Here is a 7165-nt window from a genome sequence, read left to right as displayed (position 1 = left end):
AGGCCATGGTTATGCACCCAGTCACGTTCCAGATCCAGGGGGGTTATGCAATTCAGGGCACCGGCCATCCTATTCCTTCTTCAGATCTTCACAGGTAGTGAGGCCATGAAGATTTTTTTTGCCTTTTCTTTTATACCTTTCTATAACTTCTGTATTCTCAGTGCTTTTTGCCTACATTCTTGGCCTTGTTTGTTCAGCTGGGAGACTCAACGTTTTAGAAGCTTCATAGTTAGGGATCAGTGTGCCCCAGACCCCAAGGTCCTCTCCAGAACACGTTCTGTAAACTAAGATAGAACCATCCAGGGGAAGGTTCCTTGGGGAGGGGGGGCTCACTTGAGCCTCTCATTGGGGAATCTTTGATAGATGTGCTAATTAGTAGCACCTATAATGTTATACCAGATGTTTTGGGGGTGGGCATTGCGGGGTGCATCTCAGTGCATATGACCTGGACATGTGCACCTAAGGATCCTTAAAATAAATACCAAAGTAAAATCCCTTTTTCCCTTCTAACCATGTCTGACTCTTGATTTTAAGACCAGGAAAAGGCATTAGTAGGGGCATTCTCCCCAGTACCACCCCTTCATTCCAGTACCTCCAGTAGCAGTCCAGAATCTGACAGTGCCCAAAATATCCAGTGGAGCCTGTGCAGCCCCGTGTCTGTGCCCCAGAGCTGTGCCCAGCTTTTGGTGAATGTGGCTGCTGATGACGTCCTCGTTAATTACAGTAGATCAGGCTCCTCATGGTTTTGTCACTCCCCATTTCTGGGAACTCTGATTTCCTCCTGTCCCTGCTACCAGCGTTCTTTATGGTGGTCTCATGCCCAGTTATCCCACACATACCAACAATCCCTCTGTCCTGGGAACCAAGTTGATGCCTCAGAAAGGTGAGTTTGTGCTGTCAAAGGTCCCCTGTGGTGGCAACTGCTCTGCTGGGGCTCTATCTCTGGTTATAAAATGTCTGGGTGCTTTTTTGATACACCTGCTGTGCCAAAGATTCTTTCACAGTTTTGTAGTACTGCAGTCAAAGGTGTCCCTTTCCCAGTGCTGGGTCTATTTTCCCATCATTTTCAGGAACTAAGAGGGATTTAAATCCTATTCTATGTGTGCTTTATGCAGCAGGAGCGGGGTTCAAACCCTCCCTGACAGAGAAACTCACTCCAGTATTTTCACCAAATCTAATGGAATTTTAACACTCATCCTTTGGCGCCTCGGTCCTGGTTCTGACCAGGACAGGGTTAATTTTTGCACTGGCTGGGAAGAGGCATGGCCAGGACCTGGAGGTTGTTCTGTGCCACCTCATGGAATTGCTGGGAGCAGGGAAAGGGACTCTTCTGGGAGAAGGGTGAAAAGGGGTCCCTTCCAGTCAAGGAAGTGGTCGGGTATTGTCTATTATCAGTTGGTTTTTTCCATGTGAATAGTTTCTTACACCCTCTGTATTGTTGCTGTTACCGTTCATTTTCTTATCTCATCGTTGTTTCCAGTAAATCGTTCTTATTTCAACCCACGATCTTTATCTTATGTGCCTCCAGTCCCCTTCAGCCACCCACAGGTGGAGGGGGAGAGGTGAGCGAGGGGCAGCGTGGGAGCACTAAATTGGAGAATTCCATTCTTAAACCGCCACAGCCTCCCACGTCAAAGGTCCCAGGGGAGCTCACACATTGCTGGTAATGGATGTTTGGAGATGAAAGGATCCAAGGCTGTGGTCTTGGGTCCCACCTGGGTCATGAAACTGTTAAAAAAAGGTTTCTTTGTCCTTGGCTTCCTGCAGCAGAGTCTCAGACATACTATTCCAGAAAAAAATCCCAATATTTGAGTGCTACAGCAATAGGAACAGCTTGAGCTGGGTGTCTCTGCAGAGGGACTCTGAACAAAGAGATCCCTGGGCTTTTCTACCTCACAGTTCGTGCATGTGCTCTTCATGCCTCCAGTGGTGATTTTTGTTATGGGGTCTGCTAACACCTTACTGGACTCCTCCTGTCTCCACACAGACTGGCCATTGACTTCTCTTATCTTGTGGAGTTGCAGCTTCCACTGATAGCTGGAGCCTCCTCATCTCCTGCTCTGTGCTTCCTAGCACTCGCTGAGCCAGCAGAGCTTGAGAGCCCAAAATATTCCTGATTTAGGGAAAGCACTGCCCAGAAACAGCTCAAACATCAGTGTGTTATCAGCAGTGTTCTCCTACTGCATTCAGACACAGCTCTGTACCAGCTACGAGGAAAGTTACTGAGAAGATGAACTCCATTTCACCCAAATGCACATCTGGGTGAGAGTTCAGAGCTTGTGACTTGAGGCTTCTGCAAATCCAGCTACTCAGACTGAGAAAGGAAAGCTAAGCAAGCAGCTAAACCACACAGTATTATAACTCCAAGTGGCCTATTGTGATTTAAAACTTACTTATTAAGCCAAACTACTGATATTTCTCAACCCCGTCCTTGGCAGGGGGGCTGAGAGTGGCCTCCACTGAATGGTTTTCCACTGGGCCCCAGCTTAGAGAAACCTCAGAAGGGGCATAAGAAGACGTTGTGTTTTCCAGGGCAGCTTCTCCCTCCTGCTCCCAGAGCATCCCTGTGACCCAGGGAGCCACAGCCAGGAGCGAGCATCGAACGGGCACTGCAGGATTTTGTGTTTCATAACACCGGCTACAGCCTGGGGCTGCAAAGGTCAATCCGTGGAATAGTTCTGACCAGGAGTCAGTGGGAGAGGGAATGACCAAAACAAACAGCTGGCTGGGGGCTGTTTAGGCTTCTCCCCCCACTCAGCTGCACGTCAACACAAAGACCTGCCCAGGTCCCAAGCTGCCCGGTCTGGCTGCACCTGTCTCCATTTCCAGCCAAGGAATGCTGCATTCCCAGGTATTTTACACAGGTTGTCCTGGAGCAGAGAGCCAGAATTCCCACCAGGCTCTCTCCAGCTGAGTTATTTTTCCATCCCTGCCCAGAAACAACCATTGGCACTAACGTGACTGATGCAGAGCCTTTGGAAATCAGCAGGGTGAGAAATTCCCCCCACACTGAGCCCCTTCCCTCCTGCAGCACCTGCTGGGGCCCCCACACCTCTCCTGCTTCCAGAAACTCCTCCCTCTTCTTGAGTTCCTCTCCCACCCCATTTCCGTAGCTGAATTTGGGGATGCAGCTTGCCATCCTGCCTGGGCTTTGATAGGAAAGATTTGGTGGGCTGGGGGTGTGCAGTGGTCTCAGGGGGCTGGTCCCAGTCAGCTCCGTGGCCAAGGCTGAGCCCACCAGTGAAGCTGATGGTGCCTCTGTGAAAACATTTCAGAAAGGGAAGAAAATACCAGGTGGGAGGAGAAGGAAAGAGCAAAGAGAGAAGCGAGAGAGGAGCAGCAAGGTGGAGCAGGAGGGGCTCCATGGGGGTGTAGATTTTCCCTGCAGCCCAAGGAGGACTCAGACCAGGACGGATGTTCCCTGCTCTGTGGAGGGGACCATGCCATGGCAGATACTCACACAGCGTCCCGTGGGGAACTGCTCCAGGGCAAATGGATATTCCTGAAGAAAACACAGCCCATGAAGGACCACACTGCGGGAGGTTTTCCTGAAGGACTGCAGCCTCTGGGGTTCCCATGCTGGAGCACAGGAAAGGGGAGGAGGAAGGAGCAAGAGGAAGAATCCTCTTTGTGCTGACCTTGACCTGCTGCCCTCAATCTCCCCTACACCACGTTTTTTGGGGGGGAGGAGCTATTAGGGGAGTTTGGAGTGAAGAAGCAAAACTGAATCTGAGAAAGGAGTGGGGAGTGGTGAGGAAATATGTTGGTTTAATGTTTGTCTTTTTGTTTCCCACTCCCCAGATTTTAGGGCAATAAATTAAATTACCTTTCCCCAAACTGTGTCTGTTTTAACCTGTGACAGTAATTAGTGACTTCCCCATCTCATCCCAGCCCAGGAGTTTTCTTGCTCCTTTTCTCCCCCAATTTTTTCCCCCACTCCTGCTGAGGGAGTGAGCAGCTGGGTGGGAGTTCTGCTGTCAGCCAAGGTTCTCTCATCACCACAACCATGACAAGGGGTTGAAATGAGATCATCTTAAGGTCCTTTCCACCCCAAGCCATTCTGGGGTTCCATGGTTCCACTGCATAAGGAAAAGCTCTCCCCTTTGGCTTTCCCCAGCACTGTTCTTCAATCTCTCTGCCCTGAAGGATATTCCTGCAATTTTCCTGGAATTTTCCTGCCAAAAGATGCACCTACAGGTCTTCAGGAAGGCCCCAGCTGCTGCCCAGCCCCTGGTTCAGAGCAGATCCCCATGCAGGGAACATGGCAAGGTGTGGTTTTGCTGGCTGGAGGGGACTGATGGGGATATTTTGTGATCAGATTTTTTTCCTGGCTGGAAGAAAAAGCCCCTCAAATGAAACAGTCTGAGCAGACAAATCAGGCCCAGGTGTTTGAGCAGTTAAAGAAGGAATAAGAAAATGAACAAGGGAGGCTCTCAGATGCACGGTCCAGGCACTGCCTGATGCTGGGAGAGCAGTGACACGTCCCAGGGACAGGGGCTCGGCTGCACTGTCCCCTCCTCCCTGGGCTGTCAGTCTCTCACAGGGGGGCTGCTGGGGGAAGGCAATTGCCAGCTCTAATTGCCCTTCTCTCCTCGCAGCCCTTTGAACCAGGAGGGGGGTGAGGGGGGTTCTCCCCCTCCCACGGCCCCACATTGCAGAGCCCAGCCAGGACTTTGTTGTCCCACTGGGTGTGCTTTGTGTCCTACCAGGCACCATTGTCAGCCTTTGCGTCCCGTTACCAGCTGGTTCATTTTATTGATGGTTTTGTACGGTTGAAGTGAGCTTTGAAAGTCAAAAGATGGAGCAGAGTTCCAGAGGGGCTCCGGCTGCACGTTCCAGTATCCAGGATTAGCAGCGATGGCGTGGCTCGGGTGGCAGTGGAGGGGGTGGCCAGCAGTGCCACGTGCTGTCACTGCCTCGCTCAGGGAATTGGGAAGCAAGAGTCAGAAGCCTGAGAGGAAATATTCCATATTGGAGACAGCCAGGACATGTTTTCAAATTTTCTTCAAAACAAGTAATACAGAGGCACAACGGTTTTACTCTTTTGTTTGATATGTCATGATCCCAAGACCTTGGGATTCGGGGATTTTTGAAAACAGATTTGTGATAAAGTCAAACGAAAGGGGGAACGCTGCTCGCTGCTAAGGATTGGATGCGCCTCATTTCCAGGAGGATTTGCCAAGGCCCTGGGAGCACCAAAGGTCTGGGCCGGCCTCACCTGGAGCCTCACCCTCCCTGCCGTGCTTGTTGGCCTGAAGGGCTGCGTTTAAGCTCCAAACCTGAGCCTTTGGCCCTTGCCTGGGGTTTGCTGTAACTCTGCTGGTCCCCAGTGCAGCCGTGTCCATTCCCTGGCCGTGGATTCCACTGATCCTGACCCTGGTGTGTGAATTGACACTGGATCTGCCTCACCATCCCCAGCCCCCCTGATGATGGAGACTCTTGATTGCCCCTCCCCATGAGGCTGGTGCTGCTCTGCTCCCCTCGCTCAGGTACCATGGGGCTGCTGGGATCCCTGACCCTCTGGCCACGGCATCATCCCTGGCTCACATCCCTGGCTCTGCCTGGGAAGCACAGAGCCTTCTGGCTCCTTCACAAGAGTAAACTCCTTTCTACAAATTTCATTTATTTAATGAATTTACAGAAAATGCATTTTTGTATCTTTCTCAACTTGCCCACATGTTGAGAAAAAAATTCCCCCTGCTCCTGGACCTGCACCCAGACAGCAGATGGGCCTGCCCTCGATGCCACAACCTCCCTAATTATCCACAGGTTGTTAACACACAGGAGAGAGTTCAGTCTTTGTGCCACTGCAAAACTCCAGGCTGCCTCTGGGCACTGTGAGCAGGGAGCTGCTCCAACAGCTGGAGCCCCTCTGGAGCCAGGCTGGGAGAGCTGGGGGTGTTCACCTGGAGAAGAGAAGGCTCCAGGGAGAGCTCCGAGCCCCTTGCAGGGTCTAAAGGGGCTCCAGGAGAGCTGCAGAGGGACTGGGGACAAGGCATGGAGGGACAGGACACAGGGAATGGCTTCAAATGGACAGAGGGCAGGGATGGATGGGATATTAGGAAGGAATTGTTTCCTGTGAGGGTGGGGAGGCCCTGGCACAGGGTGCCCAGAGCAGCTGTAGCTGCCCCTGGATCCCTGGCAGTGTCCAAGGCCAGGCTGGACAGGGCTTGGAGCAGCCTGGGACAGTGGAAGGTGTCCCTGCCCATGGCAGGGGATGGGACTGGATGAGCTTTAAGGTCCCTCCCAACTCAAACGATTCTGGAATTCTATAGTTCTGTGATCAATCTCTGCAGAAAATCTCCTGTGCTGGGTCCAACAGGGGCTTCCCTCAGTCTGTGCAGTGACAGCGAAGCCGCCACCACCCCACACTGGGGCTGTCACAGCTGGACCCAGCTTTGGCTCCCTCTCCTCTTTCATAGCTGCTCTGAAGCCTGCAGGGAGCTGGGTTTTCACTGAGCCGTTTCAAAGCTCTCTCATTAACTGCTTGCCAGCAGCCAGCTCTCCGATAATGGGGATCGCCTCTGGAAATTGCAGCCCCATAGCAACAAGGAGTTTAATGGCTATTATTCCTAAACGAAGGACACAGGTCTGGTAATCCACCTCGTGCCTCTGGCAAAGGGCCTTGGAAATGATGATTTCCCATTGCAGGTAAGGCAGGAAAACACACACAGTCACAAGAGTGTTAAAACAGCAAGGCCTGGCCTGGCTGAGCAGTTTTTGACATCTCAAAATACTGGAGTTTTAAATTCTTAAAATTTTTTTTTCATGGAGTCAGGTGAAGGCACAGGAAATCTTCACGTGTTTTAAAAATTGAAAGGTGTTAATCTTCCTTACAAGAAAAAATGGGAAACCTGTTTTCAAGGGCAGGACCCACTTTACGTGGTCTCCAGCAGAGACTTTTGGCACTCTGTGCTTGTGCTTGTCCACTTTGAAGCTGAAGTTTTCCTGTGTGTCCCACTGTAGAGTAATACAGAACCTCAGAATCCCAGACTGGTTGGAAGGGACCTTAAAGCTCATTTCATCTTCCCCTGCCATGGGCAGGGACTCCTTCCCCTATCCTGGGGTGCTCTAAGCCCCATCCAGCCTGGCCTTGGACACTGCCAGGGATCCAGGGGCAGCCACAGCTGCTCTGGACAGCCTTAGCCCATGGCCACTGTCCCTT

This window comes from Corvus kubaryi, unplaced genomic scaffold, assembly GCF_017639235.1.
Source record: "Corvus kubaryi isolate FWS band 111438036 unplaced genomic scaffold, C.kubaryi_AGA036_p1.0 split3-37344, whole genome shotgun sequence".
Taxonomy (NCBI): Eukaryota; Metazoa; Chordata; class Aves; order Passeriformes; family Corvidae; genus Corvus; species Corvus kubaryi.
Note: the sequence above shows the minus strand (reverse complement) of the source record.